Here is a 27,008-nt window from a genome sequence, read left to right as displayed (position 1 = left end):
TGACCATATCGGTTTCTCTTAGAATTTGTTTCTAAAATGTGGTGCCTTTTCAACGGATCAGGCCCGCCTCCAGACTAGATGCGCAACAATGTCAGACGACGCTAGTACTAGACCCGGGTGGGACGACAAAAGTCGAAGGCAGTCGCACTTAATGTCATGGATCAAATCCCTGGATGCCGGACACCTAAATCGTCCCCAACTCCGAGTGATGGCGCTAGGCAGGAAATACCCCGCCCAACAACATGCCTCTAACCCCAATCCACCGTACCATCGCCGTGTCTCTGGGGACCCCCAACTGACGGCCAAAGGGCGTCCGAGTAGACGTACGAAAGTCCCAGCACCCACACCAACAAGCGGGGTCCTGCAAAACAGAAGGTGACATAATGGGGAGGAAAAGGGAACAGGGGAGGAAAAAGGGAGGAGTCAAGACCAGGCATAATCCAAGGAACCCGCGACCCTCCCCTACCACGAACAACTATCACAATCAAGCCGGCCGCATGTTAGATCTGTACCTAGCTGACTCCCAGCGTCTGATCCTACAGAGACTCTGCGCACCCAGTCCCCAATGAGCCGCCTGAGTCGCCCCCCCCAATCCTGAAGAATCGGGACGCGAACTCTGCCTTGTTGAGACCGCAACACTGCAGACACCTTCGGAAGATGCAGACCAACTCATAGTTAAAAAAGGCTGACCCATCTTGGTGTAACAAAATGGACCCCGCGCGGGTTCCCCTCACCATCAGAAATGACGAGACCTATTTGACCGAGCACTGTACTAAGCCCAGTACACCCAAAGTTCGATCACATGACCTCTACCCAGCTGATCCATCTTGGACCACTTCAAATGGCAACATACCGCATCCATCCCACATTCAACATCATCCAACAACAAACCTCTGTGACACTTTGTGTTCTTGTTAACCAGTTCGCTGATTCTAATTGCATCGAAAAAAGCCAGAACAAAAGCGGTCCCCAACAACCGACAAACGCACTCCGAGAAAAACACCCTAGATAGAGCCGCAACCAAATTCCGCAACAGGACAGGACACCGGGCACCTCCAATCCTGACGTGCTTCTTGTTTATGATAGCCATTGAATGCTTGATGCACAAAAAAATCCTTAGTGATCTCGCTCCAGCCCAACAGCTTAAAAAAGAAAACTATACCAGCCAACCTGCAAGAAACCGCCGACCAAGACAGGCCATCCTCCATCACCCTGCCCAACATGTATAACACCAAATAAACCCTTTCCCCCCTCTGATACATTACCAGCTCCAGCCATTACTCCCACACTGCTGCATAACTTTGCCAAGTACTAGACGTCACTGACCCTTGAATCAGTTGCCAAGCTGGATGGAAACCAGATCCGACAACCAGGTGGGCCAGACAGTCTCCTGCTGCTCCGCATCCGGTGCCAGCACTCAAAAACGATCTCACTGGAAGCGAAATAATGCGTCAGCCACAGAATTCAAGAAACCTTGGACATGTATCGCACAAATCCACAAATTAAGTTTAAGGCCTGCGACACACATCCGTGCCGTCGGGACGTGTTTGCCATTTTTTACACGTACCGGCGGCACGGAGACATGTTCAGCAATGCTACCCTATTGTAGCAGGCACACACACGTAAAACCACATGGAACGTGTGTCCGTGTGCGTTTGTATGTGTGTGCGTTTTTCTACACGCTAACATGTCAGTTTTTCTCCGGCAGCACGGTTGTCACACGGCCCGCACCCGTACCACACGGGTGTAGTGTGGATGCGGTCCCGTGTGACACGCGCCGGAGAAAACACACGTGTCAGAGAAAAAAAAAAAACCTTAACTCACCTTCTCCTGCCCTCCTTTCTCTGCCGCTGCTGCCACTTGCTGCCGACCGCCGCTCATTATTCTGATTTAACATTCACTTCACTGCGGCCGGAAGCAGCAGCAGCGGGGAGACGGGAGGGCTGGGCTGGAGACCAAAGATCAGCACCACGAACAGCAGGAAGGACCACGTGAGTATGTAAATAACCTGTTCTCCGTATGTTATCACGGATAGCATGCGGAGAACACACGTGGCCTGCACGTACCAGAGACACGTACTTACCTGCACGCAACACGCAGGGGAAATACGTGTCTCTCGGCACATGCGTGATTTTCACGTGAGTGTGTCGGAGGCCTAAGACACAGCAACACCATATGCTTCAGAAAGTTTGCCACCGGGGTGAATCCACCGTCAAATTATTGACACTCTGAACCACTCCCAGGTTGTCACACATAAAGCGCACCTTCCTGTCTCTCAAGTCCCGACCCCATACCTCAATTGGCCAAATTCCTAGTCACCTGAAGACCTCCAAGAATCAGGCCAGCTACCGACACACCATCTCCCCCCGAAATATGCTCCAAAGCCACTGGACCAAGCTGCATCCATATAGAGGACCAAGTCATTATTAGATACCGCCTCCCTGATCCACAATGACCGCCCGTTATACAACTGCAAAAACTGGGACCATACTCTAAGGTCCGCCTTGTGTTCAGCCTTCAAACATATAAATTGTAAGGGGTGCAATACGCCAGCAGTGGCTTGCGCCAGGCGTTGAGAAAAAACTCTCCCCATAGGTAGAATCCTGCAAGCAAAATTAAGCTTACCAAGGAGGGATTGCAAATCCCGCAAACAAACATTTTTGGCATCCAAAGCCCCTTGAACACAATTTTCCAAATCCAACTTATCCTCTGGCAAACAGCACTCCATAGTAATTGAATCTAACTCGATCTCCGAAAATTTCAAAACCGTCACTGGCTTCTCCGTCTTTTCCAGTGCCAACAGAACACCAAAGCAGCGGGCCAGATGTTCAACTGCGCAAAGCAAAAGGTAGCATTGCGGGGATCCCGCAGGCCCCAGGCACAAGAAATCATCCAGATCCAGATTTTTTAAAATAAGAACAAGAAATCGAACAGCCCCTAGGCAAACAACAGTCCACATAAAACTTGTCCTTCCACCAACAACCCAAAAGATGAAAACTCTCTGGGTGAACAGGTAAAGGCAGAAAGGCACCTCAGTGTCTATTTTCGCCAAAAGGGAACCCTGACCCAGCTTCTTTAACCACTCCACTGCCCTGTCAAAACCGGACATAAGATACCAACACCAACTCAGGACTGATATCGTCAATCACCGACTTACCAACAGGATAAGACAAATGGTGAATCAAACGGAACTTGTTGGTCTCCTTTTTTGGAACCAGCCCCAATGAAGAAACTACTAAATCTTGCAATGGAGGGGCATCAAATGGCCCCGCCATACGCCATAGTTTCACCTCATTGCGCAACTTCTCTGTAACTACCTCCTTATGCATGCAAGTTGACTGTAAATTCTTCAAACGAATATTGCCATGCTCAACAGTTGACGGAATTTTAAAACCAAAACTAAAGCTGTCTCGCAGGAAATCCGCCACATCTCGGTCAGGGTATCTATTTACAAATGACACCATCCAATCTACTCTCACCGGAGTCCTCCCTTTTTGCAGAAGACTCTGCGGCCTTCCCTTTGCCTTTTTTGAAGCACTTAAGGTAACTGTAGGACCCACCACAGCCCGAGCACTCATGTTTAAACCAGAAAGAAGACCCAAAATGACATTCCTTCTCATTAAACTGCCAACAAACTCCTTTTTTGGGCCACAGCGAGGTGGCAGATGACCCCCCTTCGGAATTCCCTGGAAAGGACTGTGAGGCTGACTTTGGCGCGGCCATCAACCGCATCAACAAGCTAATCTCCTTATGGTCCCACCTCAAACTGGGTCGAACCGCCTTACGCTGCCGAAACTGCTCATCATAGCAGAGCCAAGCAGTCCCCCCATAAGTCTTGTATGCCTCACCAATAGAATCCAAATAACAAAAAAGCGCCGAACAATTGTGCGGAGCTTTCTTACTAGAGTTGAGCGCGGTTCGCGGTTTGTGGTTCTCCAGTTTGCGGTTCGAGTGATTGTGGGGGCTGTTCTAGATCGAACTAGAACTCGAGCTTTTTGCTAAAGCTTGATAGTTCTAGTTACGTTCGAGAACGGTTCTAGCAGCAAAAAGCCAAGCTAATTACTAGCTGGCTTTCCGCTGTAATAGTGTAAGTCCCTCTGTGACTCACACTATTATGAAATTTCAGCGTATAGCACATTCAGATCACTGCTGCTGGGATAATGGCGATCGCCATTTTTTTTTTTTTCCTTGTCTTCCTTCCCTATGCGCGCGCATGTAGTGGGGCGGGCCAGCATGTCAGCCAATCCTAGACACACACACAGCTAAGTGGACTTTTAGCCAGAGAAGCAATGGCATGTGTGATAGGATGTCCATGTCACGTGTCCCTGCATTATAAATACGGGCATCTGTCCGTCTGGACGCCATTATCTGCCTTCTGCGTCTGGGTGTCACTCACCGCTGGCATAGCTCCTGTCTCCGATACTGCTGTGTACACTCTACACACAGTGCTATACAGAATAGGGATAGAAGTTTCTATTAGCCCTTGTAAGGGCTAATACCAGCAGGCTCAGAGCCATAGGTGACAGTCAGGTCCGGGAAAACAGATTTTAACAGCTACACAAGATAACAGCGTCTGTGTAGCTAAGGTCAGGGATTTCCTCGCTGCATTTCCCCATTAGGAGGGATAGAAAGTGAGGCTTCCTTTCCTCTACCAAGACCCACAACCCTGCCACTGTACCCTCCTGCCCTTTGCACACTCAAGCTCATTGTTACTAAGCCATTATACTAGCAAACACTGAGGAAACTTAGTGGCATCCTAAAAGTGGCTGTTGGACTTCCATTAGTGTCCCACTAGTGCAAATCTATTTGCAGCACCTCTGCATTGCACACTCAAACTCATTGTTACTAAGCCATTATACTAGCAAACACTGAGTAAACTTAGTGGCATCCTAAAAGTGGCTGTTGGACTTCCATTAGTGTCCCACTAGTGCAAATCTATTTGCAGCACCTCTGCATTGCACACTCAAACTCATTGTTACTAAGCCATTATACTAGCAAACACTGAGTAAACTTAGTGGCATCCTAAAAGTGTCTGTTGGACTTCCATTAGTGTCCCACTAGTGCAAATCTATTTGCAGCACCTCTGCATTGCACACTGAAACTCATTGTTACTAAGCCATTATACTAGCAAACTATGCTGCCAGTTTAAGGGCCGTAGTTGCATTGTCAGGGATAATTATTGTTGTTTATTCTGCTGTTAATAAAGATAGACCACCGCTGCAATCTACACCACCTCTCAATTTTTACTACCACAGTTTAAGTGCACAATCTTGTCGCAATCAAAATGAGTGGCAAAATGACAGATGCTGGTGGAAAGGGGAAGAGGCGTGTTGGAAAAGGAAAAAAAGGGTTTGTCCGTGGGGAAGGTGGCAAAGCTCCATTAACATCTGCTGAAGATAGACCATCTTCCAGCAAAAGTAAGATGTCTACTACTTACCGTGGACAATCCGATGTGCTCCCTTTTTTACGCACACGAACAACTGGAACAAAGGTAGATGATGGCCAAAAAAGGAAAATGCTTGAATGGATCTCAAGTGGTCCAACAAGTGCCCTCTCCACCACCCCAACTATCGCATCCAAAAAACACCAGTCCTCTGAGTTGTCAGCCCAATCACACTTGTTTTCTCCCAGCTCTGAAGTCTCCATCCGCCCTGCACAGTATGGTGGAATTGAGATGGCTGAGTCTGCAGAGCTGTTCAGTCACATTATAGCCTGGGAATCAGAAGTCTGCTCCCAAGCTACAGTGAGTACAGACCAGGAAATGGTCTGCAGTGATGCCCAGAACCTTTGTGACTCTGAATCAGGCCGTGAGGACCAAGTTTCTGAGCATAATGTTGACCCTTTTTCACAAACTGTAATACCTGTTGTTATAGACAATGAGGAACATACTGATGACGATGAGATGCAGATACCAGATTGGAATGACAACTTAAATATTCTGTCAGGGCAAGAAGAGGCTCGGTCTGAGGGTGAGGGGAGTGCAAACACAACAATTGATGAGGAAGTTCTAGATCCCACCTACTGTCAACCCACAGTCAGGCTCTCGAGGAGGTCAACAGAGGCGGTGGAGGAGGATGCAACCAACGACGAAGTTACCTTGCGCCTTCCTGGACAGAGTCGAAGCACTGGTAGCACGTCTACAACTGCATCCTTAGCCACCACTCTGCCTCTGAGCACTAGTCGGGGTGGATCAGAAGGTCGCATGCCCTCTAAGCCTTGCCTAGCCGAGTCCTTTTTTGACATAGCAAAAGATCGCCCAAATTATGTGATCTGTAAAATTTGTCGTGATTCTGTTAGTAGAGGACAAAGCCTCAGCAGTTTGACAACTTCTTCCATGAATCGTCACATGAATAAATATCATTTATCCCAGTGGGAAGCTCACTGTACTGCAATGCGGCCTAGCGGAGCGAACTATCCACCGCCTGCCTCTTCCAGTGCATCCGCGCGCTCTTCCTCTTCTAGGACTGTGGGGACAGCTGTCACACCTGGTTTTCCACGCACAACTTCCACCACTGTAACCGCAACAGGCAGTTTGCTTGGTAGGTCGTCAGTTGGTTTGGAAGGGGAAACAAGTACGTGTGTACCGCTCTCTCAGACATCGATAGCACCAACGTTGGATGAAGTCAACATCATGTCTACGCCTGCACTTTCCTCACAAACCTGCATTTTTCCAGGGACACCCTACTCAACACCATCTACACACAGCAGCCAGATCTCTGTCCCTCAGATGTGGACAAATAAAAGGCCATTTCCTGCGACCCAAGACAAAGCTAAGAGGTTGACTTTATCCCTCTGTAAGCTCTTGGCTACCGAAATGCTGCCTTTCCGCCTGGTGGACACACAGGATTTTAGGATCTTATGTCTGTCGCTGTGCCCCAGTACCAGATGCCCAGTCGCCACTACTTCTCTAAGAAAGGTGTGCCTGCGCTACACCAGCATGTCGCACACAACATCACCGCTTCGTTGAGAAACTCTGTGTGTCAACGGGTGCATTTCACCACCGATACTTGGACCAGAAAGCATGGACAGGGACGTTACATGTCGCTGACTGGGCACTGGGTAACTCTGGTGATAGATGGTGAAGGGTTTGCTGCACAAGTCTTGCCGTCCCCACGACTTGTGTGTCAATCCTCTGTCTGTCCAAGTTCCACCACTGCTTCTGCCTCCTCCACCTCGTCTGGGTCCTCCACCTCCGCCCCAAGCCTGCCTGGTCAGGCCACCAGCGTTCTAACTGCGCAGAAGGAATCACGCTCCCCTCATTACTATGCTGGCAGCAGAGCGCAACGGCATCAGGCGGTCTTTAGCTTCAAATGTCTTGGAAATAAGAGTCACACAGCGGCTGAGTTGTAGACAGCTCTGAAGACTGAGTTTAATAAATGGTTGTCTCCACTCAACCTGCAGCCTGGTAAGGCCGTGTGCGACAATGCTGCAAACCTGGGTGCGGCCCTTCGCCTGGGCAAGGTGACACACGTGCCTTGTATGGCTCACGTGTTGAACCTTGTTGTCCAGCAATTTTTAACACACTATCCCGGCCTAGATGGCTTTCTGAACAGGGCACGAAAACTGTCTGCTCACTTCCGCCGTTCAACCACCGCTGCTGAGCGACTTGCATCGCTCCAGAAGTCTTTCGGCCTGCCAGTTCATCGCCTGAAATGCGATGTGCCGACACGCTGGAATTCGACTCTCCACATGTTACAGCGACTGTGGCAGCACCGTCGAGCCCTGGTGCAATACGTCAAGACGTATAGCCTGGGCCAACGAGATGCAGAGGTGGGGCAGATCACCCTGATGGAGTGGTCTCAGATCAAGGATCTATGCACCCTTCTGCATGGCGACGAATATGTTTAGCGCTGACAATGCTATTATCAGCATGACAATTCCAGTCATTTACATGCTGGAGCACACGCTAAACACTATTCGGAGTCAGGGGGTGGGACAACAGGAAAGGGAGGAACTACAGGAGTATTCATATGCGCAAGACACAACAACATCACCAAGGTCCAGACGTTCATCATCACCAATGCGGCAGGCATGGGACCATGGGGGACAGGGATCAACAAGGGCGCATGGTAGCAGGCGAAATGTTGAGGAAGGTGCAGGAGAACATGAAGAAATGGAGGACTAACTGTCCATGGACAAGGAAGACTCAGCGAATGAGGGAGACCTTGGTCAAATTTCAGTTGAAAGAGGTTGGGGGGAGATGTCAGAGGAAGAAAGAACGGTTAGCACCTCTATGCCACAAACACAGCGTGGACTTGGTCCGCATGGCTGCTCAAGACACATGAGTGCCTTCTTGCTGCACTACCTCCAACATGACCCTCGTATTGTCAAAATTAGAAGTGATGATGACTACTGGCTTTCCACACTATTAGAACCCCGGTACAAGTCCAAATTTTGTGACATAATTCCAGCCATAGAAAGGGACGCACGTATGCAGGAGTATCAGCAGAAGCTGTTACTCGATCTTAGCTTGGCTTTTCCACCAAACAACCGTGCAGGTGCAGGGAGTGAATTTCCCAGTTGTAACTTGACAAACATGGGACGGTCTCGTCATCTTCAACAGTCTACCCGTACCAGTAGCACCGTATCTGGTGCTGGTAACAGCAATTTTATTGAATCTTTTCATAATTTTTTTAGACCCTCCTTTGCAAGGCCACCACAGACAACAAGTCTGACACATAGTCAACGGCTGGAGAGGATGATACAGGAGTATCTCCAAATGAACATCAATGCCATTACTTTGCAAATGGAGCCTTGCTCATTTTGGGCTTCAAATCTTGAAAAATGGCCAGAGCTCTCCACTTACGCCATGGAGATTTTGTCGTGTCCAGCTGCCAGCGTTGTCTCTGAACGTGTCTTCAGTGCTGCTGGGTGTGTGCTGACAGATAAGCGCACGCATCTGTCCAGTGACAATGTGGACAGACTAACGTTCATCAAAATGAACAAGTCATGGATCCACAAGGAATTTACTACCCCTGTGTCATCCTGGGGAGAGTAAATGCTTGTGGATTTGGAATGTGCTTGATGCAAATGTACCTGTGAAGTGTACAACTGGGGCACAAGTGCTGCCACTGAAGGGGGGTGTGTGTGGCCCAATTTTTGGAAAAAGGGAGACTCAGCTTGCAGTAACCCTTGCTTGCTGTGTTTTTTAAAAGGAGCCAAGATGAACAGAGCTGGGATCAGGAAAGACTTAGCTACCTACCCCGGTGTCATCCTGGGGACGGTGAAGGATGGCGTATTTTTGAATGTGCTTGATGCAAATCTACCTGTGAAGTGTACAACTAGGGCACAAGTGCTGCCACTGAAGGGGTGGGTGTGTGTGTGGCCCAATTTTTGAAAAAAAGGGAGACTCCGCTTGGAGTAACCCTTGCATGCTGTGTTTTTTAAAAGGAGCCAAGATGAACAGAGCTGGGATCAGGAAACACTTAGCTACCTACCCCGGTGTCATCCTGGGGACGGTGAAGGATGGCGTATTTTTGAATGTGCTTGATGCAAATCTACCTGTGAAGTGTACAACTAGGGCACAAGTGCTGCCACTGAAGGGGTGGGTGTGTGTGTGGCCCAATTTTTGGAAAAAAAAGGAGACTCCGCTTGGAGTAACCCTTGCTTGCTGTGTTTTTTAAAAGGAGCCAAGATGAACAGAGCTGGGATCAGGAAAGACTTAGATACCTACCCCGGTGTCATCCTGGGGACGGTGAAGGGTGGCATATTTTTGAATGTGCTTTATGCAAATCTACCTGTGAAGTGTACAACTAGGGCACAAGTGCTGCCACTGATGGGGTGTGTGTGTGTGGCCCAATTTTTGGAAAAAAGGGAGACTCCGCTTGGAGTAACCCTTGCTTGCTGTGTTTTATAAAAGGAGCCAAGAGGAACAGAGCTGGGATCAGGAAAGACTTAGCTACCTACCCCAGTGTCATCCTGGGGACGGTGAAGGATGGCGTATTTTTGAATGTGCTTGATGCAAATCTACCTGTGAAGTGTACAACTAGGGCACAAGTGCTGCCACTGAAGGGGTGGGTGTGTGTGTGGCCCAATTTTTGGAAAAAAGGGAGACTCCGCTTGAAGTAACCTTTGCTTGCTGTGTTTTTTAAAAGGAGCCAAGAGGAACAGAGCTGGGATCAGGAAAGACTTATCTACCTACCCCGGTGTCATCCTGGGGACGGTGAAGGATGGCGTATTTTTGAATGTGCTTGATGCAAATCTACCTGTGAAGTGTACAACTAGGGCACAAGTGCTGCCACTGAAGGGGTGGGTGTGTGTGTGGCCCAATTTTTGGAAAAAAGGGAGACTCCGCTTGAAGTAACCTTTGCTTGCTGTGTTTTTTAAAAGGAGCCAAGATGAACAGAGCTGGGATCAGGAAAGACTTAGCTACCTACCCCGGTGTCATCCTGGGGACGGTGAAGGATGGCGTATTTTTTAATGTGCTTGATGCAAATGTACCTGTGAAGTGTACAACTGGGGCACAAGTGCTGCCACTGATGGTGTGTGTGTGTGCCCTAATTTTTGGAAAAAAGGGAGACTCCGCTTGGAGTAACCCTTGCTTGCTGTGTTTTTTAAAATGATCCAAGATGAACAGATCTGGGATCAGCAAAGACTTTGCCACCTACCCCGGTGCCATCCTGGGGACGGTGAAGGATGGTGTATTTTTGAATGTGCTTGATGCAAATCTACCTGTGAAGTGTACAACTAGGGCACAAGTGCTGCCACTGAAGGGATGGGTGTGTGTGTGGCGCAATTTTTGGAAAAAAGGGAGACTCCGCTTGGAGTCACCTTGCGGTGTTTTACATAATTTTAGAAGGGCGTGCCATGCCTATATCTGTGTCTCCTCCTCTTTTTCCTTGTCCAGCTCTTTTGTTTTTGCATGAGTTTATGTCCTTGTCACTTTTCCATGTGTTTGTGTTGTGAGTTGTTTGTCACCTTTTGGACACCTTTGAGGGTATTTTCTAGGTGTTTTTATGTGTTTGTGATTGCCTCCCATTGTTTCCTATGTGGTTCGAGTGGTTCGCCGAACCGAACTCAAACGAGCCCTCCGTTCGGCGAACCGAACTCGAGTCGAACCGCGACTGGTTCACTCATCTCTACTTCTTACCTACCATGCTAGCTAAGATCACAAATGCCTGCAACCAATTTTGAAATGTGCGAGGAATGAGCCGATAACGCCGCTGCCCCTCCTCGTCATTTTTACTCTCGTCCAGCTTAACCCTATCAAGGTTGAACTTCTCCAAAGGAAGTAAGGAAAAAATCTCTATATACTCAAATTTCCATATTTTCTCCCTAACTTCCTGTTCTAGGTGTGCCTCTAACGGCCCAGGAAACATACACCTCGCCTCTCGCCTTGTCGTTCAACCAAACGACATCCACCGCGGTCGTCAATGCTGGATCTGGAGCCGCCACAACCAGGACACTAACTCCACACCCGCTAGCTACCGCAGCATCAGCCGCTGCCCCACCACCCTTTTCTGTCCTGCTACACCAGTTCCAAGAACCGACCAGACCATACTGGGACCTGCCATGGGAGTAAACAAACCCCTAACCAATCGCAACACTTCAGACGCTAGACTGCCATCACCAGGAACCCCATTCAAACCCTTCATGCCACTCGGATCACCAGGCACACCACCCATAACCTCAACACCAGCCACACAAGAAACAGGAGAAACCGTGATCTTACCAGACTGACTCCGAGCGAGCCCCAAAACAGCCGTTACGTCTCCTTTGCGTTGTCCTCCAATCGGTTCCTCACTTCTAGAGTTGTACTCATTCTTGTCATTCTTGGAACTGTCCCCAGGGAGCCCACCTGCCAGTGAGCTCGACCCGCGACTCGATCCGCCCACACCCTTCGGTAATTCACCAGGATGCGTTGCCGCCATTTGCGGTCCTTCCACCGCCCGTTGTCCTCCAGAACAGCCATAGGGGGCATGCCTGATAGCATCCACGCTGTGTCCTCTTGCCCCTGCAACGTCCCGATCACCATCCTGCCGATCTGCCTGTGCCCTCCGTCGGTGTGGCCCTGCACAAACGGGCCACTTCCTCCTGGTTGATGATCCCGGGGCCCAGTTTGCCTATACAGGCCGCAAATCTTGCTCAGCCGGGATCCGCCGTGACACTTCTGGGTCACCAGTGGCTGCATCAGGTTACCACGACGTCACTTCAGGGTCAGGTGATGCAGGCGCCAGAGCACACGACCACATCACCAGGTCATGCGGCCACGACTCTCGCGTCATCGCTTCGCACAGCAACCTGGAAGGGGAGGAGAGGCCAGCCGTGTCTCTTGCCGCCCCGATGCCTAACTGCCTGCGGCCTGGCTTCTGGGACAGGCCTAACGACGTCACCGCTCCCACATCTCCTGCTGCCGCCGATGATCTCCCGCTGTCGCTTCAGTCCTGCCGCTGTCTCCTCGGAGTCAATTCTGGCCTGAGGTGTTCCGGCGGTCTTGATCGACGCTGCCGCTTCGAAGGCAGGGGTGTCCTGTTTTCTTCACCAACACCATCCTCGAACCATCACTGCAGCTGTTCCTGTAGCCACTGCTGTCCTCGCTGCTGCATCATCCTCTTTATCTCCTCCATGAGGCCTTCCTTCTTGAGACTCTGCATGATCTGCAATGATGAAGGGCACCGTCCAGGTAGTAATGACCACCAACCCTATGATCTGACTTTTATACTGTCCCCATAAACGCCACCACCTGACCAATGAGAATGCCCCAGATCGTAACTGACCCCACAACTCCACCCTAAACGTTTCCTACATAAAATGCACTTCCGAATTAACCCCTTAGGAAACCTAAAGGCCTAGCATCCCTCCTAGTCATGTTGCCCTCCCTTGAGCCCCTGCAGGGTAGCAGTACGGGCTGTTCCTTTACATGTAATAATCAATTTTAGATCACAAATATAACTTTGTGTCCAGAAATAACTTTTCTCTAGTAAATATAGCCTAAGCAGGTATATTTTTTTTTTTATCTCTGCAAGTCAGTTTCCTTATTAGGCTATGGACCCATGATGAGCTTTTGGTGAATTTTTGATGTTGCAGAAATTCTGCACCATTTCTGCACCTATTATGTAAATTAGGTTACATGCTTTTTTACATACATTTTTGAGTGAGTTTTCTTACATATGTTTTGTCTTGTTTTTGACGCTCCATTTTTTTTGTCTCTTGTTGGTTTCGCATGTTTAAAAGAGAACCTGCCATCACATTTGAATATGTTAAAGTAAAGATATGGTCATAATGGCTCTATTATGCCAAATTAATAGCTACCTGTAGTGAAGTAATCCATAGCCTGGTTCTTGTTGAATTCATGGTAGAAGTTTTGTTGAATTATCTTTTTCCATCATCAGGGCGGGACTATTGGGCAAGACTGTGGGTTGGGTCTTCAGCTCTGTCATGGCCCATATGTATTTGTACATACCTCTTTTTAAAAATTTTACCCTAGCAATGCCCATGGCAAAGGCGCTTGCACACATTCATCTATTGGCAGTCTTCAGCAAAATGGCACTATGGGCGGCGCATGCACATACTGAAAATTGATGGTCTTCAGCAAACTGGTGCCGATGGCGGCGTATGCGCACAGTGACATCTGATGGTCTTTTGAAAAATGGTGCCTTAGGTGGCAAATGTGAAGTTTCAGACCTCAGCTAAATGACAAGCTAAGGTCTAAATCATTGCATGTCATGCCACGGAGCCATTTTGCTACAGTAATTGCCCACCATAAGAATCTTTTCTACCTGGAGTCTGCAAAGCATCTTACGTCAAGACAAGCCCGATGGTCATTATTTTTCAATTGGCTTAAAATCTTTGTAAATTATCTCCCTGGTTCTAAAATCATTAAGGCCAATGCTTTGTCCAGGAGTTTTGGGGGGAAGGGAAGAACCTTGTGAGGATTCTGTCTCAATTCTACAGAAGGGAGTGGTGGTGTTGACGCTTAGTTTTGATTTTGAGTCTGAGATTGCAGAAGCTCAATGTGATGCGTTATCTAAGGGTTTGGTGAACAAGTAATTTGTTCCTCTGAATCTTCATTTTGAGGTCTTTAGGAAACATCATGATTCTGTTTTTACTGCTTACCCTATGATTAAAAGAACTCTTGATCTCATGTTACGTCACTTTTGGTGGCCAAAAATTTCGAGGGATGTGGTAACCTGTATCTGCCATATCTGTGGTATCTGCCGTTTTTATAATGGATTTATCATCCTTACCTAATACAAAGACTTTAGATCAGGTTTTTGTTCGGAAAGTCACTAAACTACACAAAATTTCTTTTATTACTGTCTCAGAGAGAGGAACTGAATTCATTGGCAAGTTTTGGAGAGTGTTTTGCTTTCGATTAGGGATTGAGTTATCTCATTCTTCGGTATTCCACCATCAGTCTAATGGGCAAACAATATGTGTAAATCAAAATTTGGAACAGTATTTACATTGCTTTGTATCGGCTAATTAGGAAGAGTGGTCCTCTTACTTTCTTCTTGCCTAATTTGACATTAATGTGTCATCTTTAATTTTCTGCCTTTCAGGGATCTGTTCATCTTTAACTTGCTTAACTGTTCACAATAATAGTAATTTTGAATGGTGGTGCCAAAATTTGTGCATGCTATTATACATACTAGCAAATAAAAATAACAGCTCCCAATGAATGAGAAATGAATTAGATACATTTTCATAAACTTAATTTTGTACTCTTTTAAAAATATTTCTTAATATAATTAAGAATCTTAAGTAAATATTATAATACATTGTCTTTAGCCAAATCAAAAAGTACTAGAGGAATAAAAAGAGTATTGTATTATAAAGGATTTATGTGAATCTGAAAACATTGCTCAGTGTTTTATAGATGGGAAGGAGTATGTTCTGATGAGATGCATTTTATTTCTTGGAATTTATTGACTATTGCACTTCAAAACACCATACATCATAGGCAAGACAGCAATCATAAATTGTCAAGTACAAAGAAACTCCAGGAAACAAAGCAAAAGTATTAAAATTTATGGAAACCAGAAACATATAATAATGACAACCAATTATTATATTTCAGTGTGACTTCTTTCTGATTAAATATCTCTACAAAGTTATATTTGAGTTTACTTGATTCTTATGTACTAGGTGTTGTAATGAAATAATCAATGTGGCATCGGTCTTCCTCACCGCTACTCAATACTATTTCCTGTTTTTTTTTCCTTTTTCATACTGAGAAACATCACTTTCATGCATTTACTTATTCGCAGTGTATTGTAGAATGGTGTGCTTTAGTTGACTTTAGTTTTTATGTATCCAGAACATGACCAAAGTCTTGTCGTTGAATTCAAGTATTTTCTTCTTGCATCAATGTCTATCCCATGCAAATAACAAAATATATCAATTACATGTCTCGTAAAAATTGTATAGGGGGATATGTCAGCTGATACATGCATAGAATCTGCGGACAATGTCTGAGACACTGGCTGGATGTGTTCAGCCATATATGTTTAATGGAGAAAACATAGATTAATAGTTTCACTTGTCTAATGGACGGGTCCCTGGTGGCTTCTCCCCATCCGCTGCCCTTGAATGATTTCTCCCTATTCATACATGCAAGGAGAGACCTGTCAATCCAGGGCAGTAACAGAGAGTAGTAGAAAAGGGGTTTTCAACACCGCGCCAATGACCCAATCGGATTAAGAAGGAGATTAATGCTTCTTTATTTTCATGTACAGTTCAACGCGTTTCAGGAGTCTCAGCTTCCTTCATCAGGACAACAGGCAAAAGAATATCAAATCCAAGGGCAGTAGGCAGGGAAAAGTCGCTGGAGAATCTGCCTGTCTGACTAATCTCCTATGTAACTAGCCCTCGACGGCTATTAAACTTTGTTTTTATTCGAAATGCTGCAGGATTTTAGAGTTGAACATATATATATATATATATATATATAGCTGAAATCATACAGTCAGTGGTTGATATATACTGCCCATGGATAGACAAGCATGTATCAGCTGACAGCATATTAGCATTTGCTGAAGTTATTACTAAGACCTTTGACTGCTTTATTGGGGGCAGTTTATTTTATGAACACTGTTGTTTACAATACATATGCAATATTGTCATATATGTACCATGAGTAACATTATTATAAATGTAGTTAATTTATTCATTAATGCTAGAATTCAGACTCATTGCTACAAGAACACCACTAAATATGCAGCAAAGTTATCAGCTGGATAATCATCTAATATATAAAGCTGAGTGTATGTATGTAGACAGACAGAGAGATAGAAAGAGACAGACACATAGATAGACAGACAAACAGAGACAGACCAGAAAAGTAACAGACAGAGACAGACAGAGATAGACAGATAGGCAGATACAGACAGACAGACAAAAAAAATTCAGACAGGGAAACAGACAGACAGAGACAGACACATAGACAGACAGAGACAGAAAGGCAAAGAGATAGACAGACAGAAAGAGATAGACAGAAAGAGACAGACAGAGAGACAGACAGAGACTGGGAGAGCTGGAGAGAGACAGTTACTATCCCGGGCAACGTCGGGTACTACAGCTAGTAATTCATAAAACCATACTTTGGGATTCAATTTATTAAACGTTTGCTAGAAACATGATAAATTGTTTCACATATTCGGTCTGTTTTGTGTATCCAACACTTCCAAATCACCTTTCCTGTGGTCATTTCATGTAATGACTATTGATGAGCGAACCCATGGATATTCAGGTTCGTCAAACCAGAATGGACTAAAAAAAAAATTGGGTTCAGTAACCGAACTTGACCCAGGATACCAAACCCCATATACGTCTAAGGGACCCGAAGTTATGTGTTATAAAATGGTGTTACTAAGGGCTAGCGGTGCTGCAAAAGAAAGAAAATAAGGAATAAACAGGGACAGTTATATTTACTGACCCTCCCCATGGCTGTAACACTGCTTCTGGGTCAGATCATTAGCTCTCATACATATTCACTGCTTCCCCGCCCACAGTCAGTCCCGGCTTCTATGATTAGTTGCAGTCAGACAGCGCCCTCACTCTCTTTTTACAGCATCTGTGATTGGTTAGAATCACACAAGCAGTCTGCGTCCCTATAATGGTATAATAATGAATAAATAAATAAAATGGCATAGGGTCCCCCATATATTGATACCCAGCTCACATAAAGCAGATGGCTACAGGCTGCAGCTACCAGACGTACGCGTTATTTTGGCTGTGTATCAAAATCGAGGGATCCCATGCAGCTTTTGTTAAAATTATTTAAATAAATAATTTTAAAAATCAACATGCAGTCCATCCCAATTTTGATACCCAGCCAAGATATTGCCGACAGCTGGTGGCTAGTATTCCAACCCTGGTGAAGCCAATGGTTATTGCCCACCCCACCTAAAAATATCAGCCTGCAGACGCCCAGAATTGTTCTATCCATTTGATGTGACAATTCCGGTGCTTTTCCTGGCTCATACAAATTGCCCTGGTGCGGTGGCAATCAGGGTAATATAAGGGGTTGCCGACAACTGTGATTTGTCAAAAATCACAGCTACCACTAAACCCTGGATTAGTAATGTGTAGGGGTCTTGGAGACCCTCAATTACTAATCCTGTAAGTAAAAAGAAATTAACACAAAATACACAGAAAAAACCTTTATTAAAAAACAAACAAAAAAAACCCCAAAACCCCTCTTTCACCAATTTATTAAAACCAAAAACAGTAACGTCTGACATAATCCATATCATGATTCCCCATTATGATCCTTGCTCTATTACATACTGAAGAAGAGCACAGGCACATTAGTGAACAAGACGGCCTGCTGCAGCTTCAGGTAGACACTGACTGAGCCACAGCTGTGAGTGGTGATATCACTGAGTTTAACTGTGGTCACAGCTGGAGGCTCCCATGATGCATTAAATGTGACTGCAGGTAAACTCAACTAAGGTGAGTTCATTGAACTCAGTGACTGACTCATTGAGTTCAATATAACATGTATATCCTGGCAGAAAAATGCATTTTTTTTGCCAGGAGATGCAGATTTTAGACACCATATTACTGCATCTAATCTACATCTTCTGACATAAAAAGGCATTAAACCACGATGCAATTTTGACACCATTTTAGTGCAGTTTTCTGCCAGGAGATACAGATTTGGTGCTGAAATTTATACACCTAATACCTTCACCAAATCTGGATCTCCTGGCAAAAAAACCTGGTGGTTTTCCGCTACGAGATGCAGGTCTCATTGAACTCAATGAGTTCACCTGAGTTGAAGTCCCTGAGTTCAATGAGTTCACCTGCAGTTTGAAAGCTGCACGAGCGGATACTGGTAAGTGTGTGCTGCTTTAACCATCTTGCTTCCTTTTTTTTATTATCCAGGTAACCAAACCCGAACAGGAATTAGACATACAGTACAGGTAAAAATCTGTGTTTGGGTCCAGAACATGGACACCTGGTGTTCGGTACAAACACCAAACTTTACAGTTGGGATTCGCTCATCCCTACTAATGACCCATTTAGATGGGAAAATCCAGGCCATTAACATCTGCCAATCATCCACAGTGCCTTGCGAACGTATTCAGCCCCTTTGAATTTTTCAACCTTTTTCCACATTTCAGGCTTCAAACATAAAGATAAAAATTTTAATGTTATGGTTAAGAATCAACAACAAGTGGGACACAATTGTGAAGGTGAACTAAATGTATTGCTTATTTTAAACTTTTAGAAAAAAATAATAAACTGAAAATTGGGGCGTGCAATATTATTCGTCCCCTTTAAGTTAATACTTTGTAGTGCCACCTTTTGCTACGATTACAGCTGCAAGTCGCTTGGGCTTGGGGTATGTGTCTATCACTTTTGCACATCGAGAGACTGACATTTTTGCCCATTCTCCCTTTGCAAATAGCTCAAGCTGAGTGAGGTTGGATGGAGAGTTGTGAACCATTCCATTGCAGATTTTGCTTTATGTTATGGATCATTGTCTTGTTTGAAGACAAATCTCCCCAGTCTCAGGTTTCTTCAAGAATGTTCCTGTATTTGGCTCCATCCATCTTCCCATCAATTTTAACCATCTTCCCTGTCCCTGTGAAGCAAAGCAGGCCCAAACCATGATGCTGCCACCACAATGTTTGACAGTGGGGATGGTGTGTTCAGGGTGATGAGCTGTGTTGCTTTTACGCCAAACATATCGTTTGGCATTGTGCCCAAAAAGTTCGATTTTGGTGTCATCTAACCAGAGCACCTTCTTACACATGTTTGGTGTGTCTCCCAGGTGGCTTGTGGCAAACTTTAAATTATACTTTTTATGGATATCTTTGAGAAATGACTTTCTACTTGCCACTTTGCCATAAAGGCTAGATTTGTGCAGTGTACGACTAATTGTTGTCCTATGGACAGACTCTCCCACCTCAGCTGAAGATCTCTGCAGTTAATCCAGAGTGATCATGGGCCTCTTGGCTGCATCTCTGATCAGTCTTCTCCTTGTCTGAGATTAAATTTTTGAGGGACGGCTGGGTAGATTTGCAGTGCTATGATACTCTTTCCATTTCAATTTGATCGCTTGCACAGTGCTTCTTGGAATGTTTAAACTTGTGGAAGTCGTTTTGTAACCAAATCTAACTTTAAACATCTCCACATCAGTATCACGGACCTGCCTGTTGTGTTCCTTGGTCTTCATGATACTCTTTGTGCTTTAAACAGAACACTGAGACTATCACAGAGCAGGTGTATTTATACGGAGGCTAGATTACACACAGGTGGATTATATTTATCATCAGCAGTCATTTAGGACAACATTGGATCATTCAGAGATCTTCAATTAACTTCTCGAGTGAGTTTGCTGCACTGAAAGTAAAGGGGATGAATAATATTGCACGCCCCAATTTTCAGTTTATTCTTTTTTACAAAAGTTTTAACTAAACAATAAATTTTGTTCAACTTCACAATTGTGTCCCACTTGTTGTTGCTTCATCACCATAACATTAACATTTTTATTTTTATGTTTGAAGCCTGAAATGTGGGAAAAGGCTGAAAAATTCAAGGGGGCCGAATACTTTCGCAAGGCACTGTATATACTGTTTACATAGGCCAACAAAATGTAATGGGGATAATGTGATTGCTAATTTGATTGTTCTGTCCTCATGCAGTATTATATTATTGTCAGTACATTATCTATTGAAACAGGGTGATGTGCTGGCAACAATGATGTACTATTTGGACACACATTTAAATACTGTGTTCTACATTGCAAAAGGAAAATAAAATGTCCTCACTTCTTTCCCCGTTGTTGTACCTGCATTGTAAGCACTGAGCTTCATGGCACTTGCATGACATTGTTATGATATGTGACTGCTGCAACCAATCAGTGGCAACTAATGGGCTGCTTTGATCATAGTTTCCCAGACTTCCAAGGTAAGTGTGAGTGTGGAATATGCAACCCACCAGTGACCACTAATTGACTGCAAAGTTCATGTGGTATAACAATGTCAAATAGGAGTTGAAGGTAAGCATCTGTTATTATTATTATTATTATTATTTTAGACTGAAGAACATAGTCTTAAAAAGGGTTTAACCCCATAGCGACGGCCTAACGTCTCAAGACGTCGGAAAAACAGGGTACTTATTCTGTTCCGACGTCTTGAGACGTCAGGCCGGAAAAACCCTGTAGCGCCCCCCAGTGACGAAAAATCTCGGGGGTTTCAGCTACCGGAGGTAGCTGAGACCCCCAAGATTATGAATTGGGGTTTTTTTTTTGGACCCCGATAATGTGATCGCCGGTATACACTGTATACCTACAGTTAGGTCCAGAAATATTTGGACAGTGACACAATTTTCGCGAGTTGGGCTCTGCATGCCACCACATTGGATTTGAAATGAAACCTCTACAACAGAATTCAAGTGCAGATTGTAACGTTTAATTTGAAGGTTTGAACAAAAATATCTGATAGAAATTGTAGGAATTGTACACATTTCTTTACAAACACTCCACATTTTAGGAGGTCAAAAGTAATTGGACAAATAAACCAAACCCAAACAAAATATTTTTATTTTCAATATTTTGTTGCGAATCCTTTGGAGGCAATCACTGCCTTAAGTCTGGAACCCATGGACATCACCAAACGCTGGGTTTCCTCCTTCTTAATGCTTTGCCAGGCCTTTACAGCCGCAGCCTTCAGGTCTTGCTTGTTTGTGGGTCTTTCCGTCTTAAGTCAGGATTTGAGCAAGTGAAATGCATGCTCAATTGGGTTAAGATCTGGTGATTGACTTGGCCATTGCAGAATGTTCCACTTTTTTGCACTCATGAACTGCTGAGTAGCTTTGGCTGTATGCTTGGGGTCATTGTCCATCTGTACTATGAAGCGCCGTCCGATCAACTTTGCGGCATTTGGCTGAATCTGGGCTGAAAGTATATCCCGGTACACTTCAGAATTCATCCGGCTACTCTTGTCTGCTGTTATGTCATCAATAAACACAAGTGACCCAGTGCCATTGAAAGCCATGCATGCTCGTGCCATCACGTTGCCTCCACCATGTTTTACAGAGGATGTGGTGTGCCTTGGATCATGTGCCGTTCCCTTTCTTCTCCAAACTTTTTTCTTCCCATCATTCTGGTACAGGTTGATATTTGTCTCATCTGTCCATAGAATACTCTTCCAGAACTGAGCTGGCTTCATGAGGTGTTTTCCAGCAAATTTAACTCTGGCCTGTCTATTTTTGGAATTGATGAATGGTTTGCATCTAGATGTGAACCCTTTGTATTTACTTTCATGGAGTCTTCTCTTTACTGTTGACTTAGAGACAGATACACCTACTTCACTGAGAGTGTTCTGGACTTCAGTTGATGTTGTGAACGGGTTCTTCTTCACCAAAGAAAGTATGCGGCGATCATCCACCACTGTTGTCATCCGTGGACGCCCAGGCCTTTTGAGTTCCCAAGCTCACCAGTCAATTCCTTTTTTCTCAGAATGTACCCGACTGTTGATTTTGCTACTCCAAGCATGTCTGCTATCTCTCTGATGGATTTTTTCTTTTTTTTCAGCCTCAGGATGTTCTGCTTCACCTCAATTGAGAGTTCCTTAGACCGCATGTTGTCTGGTCACAGCAACAGCTTCCAAATGCAAAACCACACACCTGTAATCAACCCCAGACCTTTTAACTACTTCATTGATTACAGGATAACGAGGGAGACGCCTTCAGAGTTAATTGAAGCCCTTTGAGTCCCTTGTCCAATTACTTTTGGTCCCTTTAAAAAGAGGAGGCTATGCATTACAGAGCTATGATTCCTAAACCCTTTCTCCGATTTGGATGTGAAAACTCTCATATTGCAGCTGGGAGTGTGCACTTTCAGCCCATATTATATATATAATTGTATTTCTGAACATGTTTTTGTAAACAGCTAAAATAACAAAACTTGTGTCACTGTCCAAATACTTCTGGACCTAACTGTACGTACACATAAAAAAAAAAAAAGGCAAATAATACTGATTTCTTTCTCATCTGACATGATCAAACATGTCAGATGATAAAGAAATATAAGCCCCTAGTGCCCCCAAAGCCCCCGGTACCGGAGAAATCAACCCCCCCCACCGGACATCCAAAATGGCGCCGACGCGCGCCGAAAACTGCCGCCGCCGGATCTGCATTTATTTCCCTCTGATCTGAAATAATCAAACATTTCAGATCGGAGGGAAATGTCCTCCCCCTCATCCCTCTTCCGGAGCTGTCTGGTCCCCCAGAGCACCCTCCGGTTCTCCAGAGTGCTCCCCCTTCCCTCTTCCGGAGCGTGCAAGATGGCGGCGCGCAGCGCACAGTAGCGCGCAGCCGCATTCATCCTGCTCTTTCTGCCGCATGTGACACATCACATGCGACAGAAACGTTGTCACCAGGTCCCGCCAGGTCTCCCGCCATCACCCCCCCTCAGCCCCCCCGGTCTTCCGTTACCTGGCTGCTGCTCCGTCCCCGCGATCACTCCGCCTCCCTTTGGAAAGCTGGCGGCGCATGTGCAGACAGCGGCTGTCAGCTGGATCCTTGCAAGCAGGGACGCTTACCGCGCTGCTTGCACATGCTGCTGTACTGTGGACCAGGGGAGAGTGAATGCAGTAATCTGCAGCCACACTCCTCACATGGAGAGCCTGCTGTTCTAGAAAATGGGGGGTACGTTCTGTGAGCGTGCCCCTCATATTCTGGAATTAGGTTACTGCAGGTCACTCTGTCCAAGTGGGACCGGGGCAGTGTGAGTGCAGTATTCTCAGATTACTGCACCCACACTACTCATGGAGAGCTTGCTCTTCCAGAAAATGGGGGATACGTTCCCTGAACGTGCCCCCCATATTCTAGAAGGTCCAGAGTCGTCGAGGGACCTCCAAAAAGGATTACAGCGACCGGAATTTGTTTATTTTCAATAAATTGGTGAAAGAGGAAATGTTTTGGGAAGTGTTTTTTTGTCTTTATTTTTTTCTATTACTGACTGGGTTAGTGATGTCGGGTATCTGTTTAGATGCCGTGACATCACTAACCCCAGGGCTTGATGCCAGGTGAAATTGCAGCTGGTATCAACCCCGTATATTACCCCATTTGCCACTGCACCAGGGCGCGGGATGAGCTGGAGCGAAGCGCCAGGATTGGCGCATCTAATGGATGCGCCACCTCTGGGGCGGCTGCGGCCTGCTATTTTTAGGCTGGGAAGAGTCCAATAACCATGGCTCTTCCCACCCTGAGAATACCAGACCCCAGCTATCCGCTTCACCTTTGCTGGTGATCTAATTTGGGGGGGACCCCACGTTTGTTTGTTTTGTTTTTTTTTTAAAAAAAAACGCCTGGGGAGCCCTCCAAATTGATCACCAGCCAAGGTGAAGCTGTCAGCTGTGGTTTGCAGCCTACAGCTGTCTGCTTTACCCTAGCTGGCTATCAAAAATAGGGGGGACCCCACGTCGTTTATTTTAATTATTAATTTTTTGGGGGGGCTAAATACAAGGCTAGGCACCCTTTAGTGCCACATGAAAAGCACTAAAGGTCGCCAGCTTAGAATATGCAGGGGAATGGGACGTTATATTTGTTTGACATCTATCCATTCATCCATTGTAGCATTTTAGGCTGTGCGCCCACAATCGGGATTTTTCAGCGTTTTGGGCGCAGAGTGTTTTCCCTGCATCCATAGCGCTGCATTGTGCAGTAGAAGCACAGTGGAAGGATTTTTAGAAATCCCATGCCCACTGTGCTTCTTTTCTCCACAGCATAAACCGACCTGTGGCGCAGCTTCCCGAGCCTCAGCATGTCAGTTTATGCTGCACACAAGAGTGTTCTCTGCAGGTAGCATAGAGCTTAAGTCCACAGCAGCCTGAACCCAAATCGTGGGCATGGGCAGCTGCGTTCTCCCGTGGACAACACTCATATCTCTGCAGGAAGGCTGACACTGTGTACTAGACGCCGTGTTGCTGGATCATGGCCACATAGGCTAAAAGTGAGAAATTTGTTGCTACAGCAACATTTTTGTGAAGTACCTGTGGATTCAAAATGCTTACTATACTCCTGAATAAAATCCAGTTTCCAAAATGGGGTCACTTGTGGGGGGGTTTCTGATGTAAAGGTAGCCAAGGGGCCCTGCTAATGTGACATGGCGCCCGCAATTTATTTCAACTTTTCCAGAATTCAAATGGTGCTTCTTCCATTCCAAGCCCTCCCATTTATCCAAACAGAGGTTTTTGGCCACATGTGGGGTATCCCTGTGCTCATAAGACATTGGATAACAACCTGTTGGGTCCATGGTTTGTTGTTGCCTCTTGAAAAAGTAAGAAATTTGATGCTAAAGATACATTTTTGTGAAAAAAAAATGAAAATTTTCAATATGGCAACCTAAGCTTATCAAATTCTGTGAAGTACTCTTGGATTCAAACTGCTCAATATACACCTAGATAAAAGCCTTCAGGGGTCTATTTTCCAAAATGGGGCCACTTGTGGGGGACCTCCACTGTTTAGGCACCTCAGGGGCTCTCCTAATGCAACATGGCATCCGCTATTGATTCCAGACAATTTTGCAGTCAAATGGCACTCCTTCCCTTCCGAGCCCTGTCATGCACCCAAACAGTTGATTTCCACCACATATAAGGTATCGCCAAACTCAGGAGAAATTGCACAATAAATTTTATGCTGAATTTTTTACTTTTACACTTGTAAAAAAAAAAGCTACCTGTTGAAGTAACAATTTTGTGGTAAAAATGTATTTTTTTATTTTCACAGCTCAACATTATAAACTTCTGTGAAGCACCTGGGGGTTCAGGGTACTCACCAAACATCTACATAAATTCCTTGTGGGCTCTATTTTCCGAAATGTGGCCACATGTTGAGGAGCTTCACTGTATAGGCACCTCAGGGGCTCTCCTAATGCAACATGGCGTCCGCTATTGATTCCAGACAATTTTGCAGTCAAATGGCACTCCTTCCCTTCCGATCCCCGCCGTGTGCCCAAACAGTTGATTTCCACCACATATAAGGTATCGCCAAACTCAGGATAAATTGCACAATAAATTTCATGGTGTCTTTTTTCCTGTTACCCTTGTGAAAAAAAAAGCTACCTGGTTGAAGTAACAATTTTGTGGTAAAATTTTATTTTTTTATTTTCATGGCTCAACGTTATAAAATTCTGTGAAGCACCTGGGGGTTCAGGGTACTCACCAAACAACTAGATAAATTCCTTGAGGGGCCTAGTTTCCAAAATGGGGTCACTTGTGTGGGGTTTCTGCTGTTTAGGTACCTTAGGGGACCTCCAAATGCAACATGGTGCCCGCAATCTTTTTCAGCCAAATTTCCTTTCCAAAATTCAAATATTGTTCCTTCCGTTCCAAGCCCTCCCTTTTGTCCAAACAAAGGTTTCAGACCACATGTAAGGTATCACTGCGCTCATAAAAAAGTGGGTAACAAACCTTGAGGTCAAATTTTTGGAATTACCTCTTGAAAAAGTGAGAAAATTGATGCTAAAGCAACATTTTTGAGAAAATTATTAAAATTTTCAATATGACAACGTAACGTTAACAAAATCTGTGAAGTACCTGTGGATCCAAAATGCTCACTATACCCCTAGATAGAAGCCTTGAGGGGTCTAGTTTCCAAAATAGTGTCACTTGTGAGGGGTTTCTTCTGTTTAGGTACCTTAGCGGACCTGTAAATGCAACATGGTGCCCTCAATCTACTGTATTTCAGCCAAATTTGCTTTCCAAAATTCAAATATTGCTCCTTCTGTTCCGAGCCCTCCCATTTGTCCAAACAGAGGTTTCTGATCACATGTGGGGTATCAGTGCGTTCATAACAAAGTGGGGAACAAGTTTTGTGGTCAATTTTGTTCTGTTATTTCTTCTAAAAGTGAATAAATTTGGGTTAGAGCAACATTTTTAGGTAAAATTTAATTTTTGCTTTTTTCATTCCACATTGCTTTTGTTCATGTGAAGCACCTGAAGGGTTAATAAACTTCTTGAATGTGGTTTTGAGTACTTTGGGGGTGCAGTTTTTAGAATGGTGTCACTTTTGGGTATTTTCTGTCATCTAGGCCTATCGAAGTCACTTCAAATGTGATGTGGTCCCTAAAAAAATGGTTTTGTAAATTTTGATGTAAAAATGAGAAATCGCTGATAAACTTTGAACTCTTCTAACTTCCTAACAAAAAAAAAATTGTTTCCAAAATTGTGCTTATGTAAAGTAGACATGTGGGAAATGTTATTTATTAACTATTTTAGGTCACAGAAATCTCTGGTTTAACGGAATAAAAATTCAAAAGTTGAAAATTGCTAAATTTTCAAAATTTTTGCCAAAATTAAATTTTTTCCATAAATAAACACAAAAATTTGGTACTAACATGAAGTCCAATATGTGATGAAAAAACAATCTCAGAATCACTGGGATCCGTTGAAGCGTTCCAGAGTTATAACCTCATGAAGTGACACTGGTCAGAATTGCAAAATTTGTTCTGGTCATTAAGGTGAAAATTAGCTCCGTCACTAAGGGGTTATCCAAGTAGTGGACACCCCAATTAAAGTAACTTTCATTGTATTTACTATTCTTTTCACATG

This window comes from Anomaloglossus baeobatrachus, chromosome 2, assembly GCF_048569485.1.
Source record: "Anomaloglossus baeobatrachus isolate aAnoBae1 chromosome 2, aAnoBae1.hap1, whole genome shotgun sequence".
NCBI classification, from domain to species: domain Eukaryota; kingdom Metazoa; phylum Chordata; class Amphibia; order Anura; family Aromobatidae; genus Anomaloglossus; species Anomaloglossus baeobatrachus.
The sequence above is the reverse complement of the archived record's forward strand: the minus strand, read 5'-3'. Positions refer to the sequence as shown.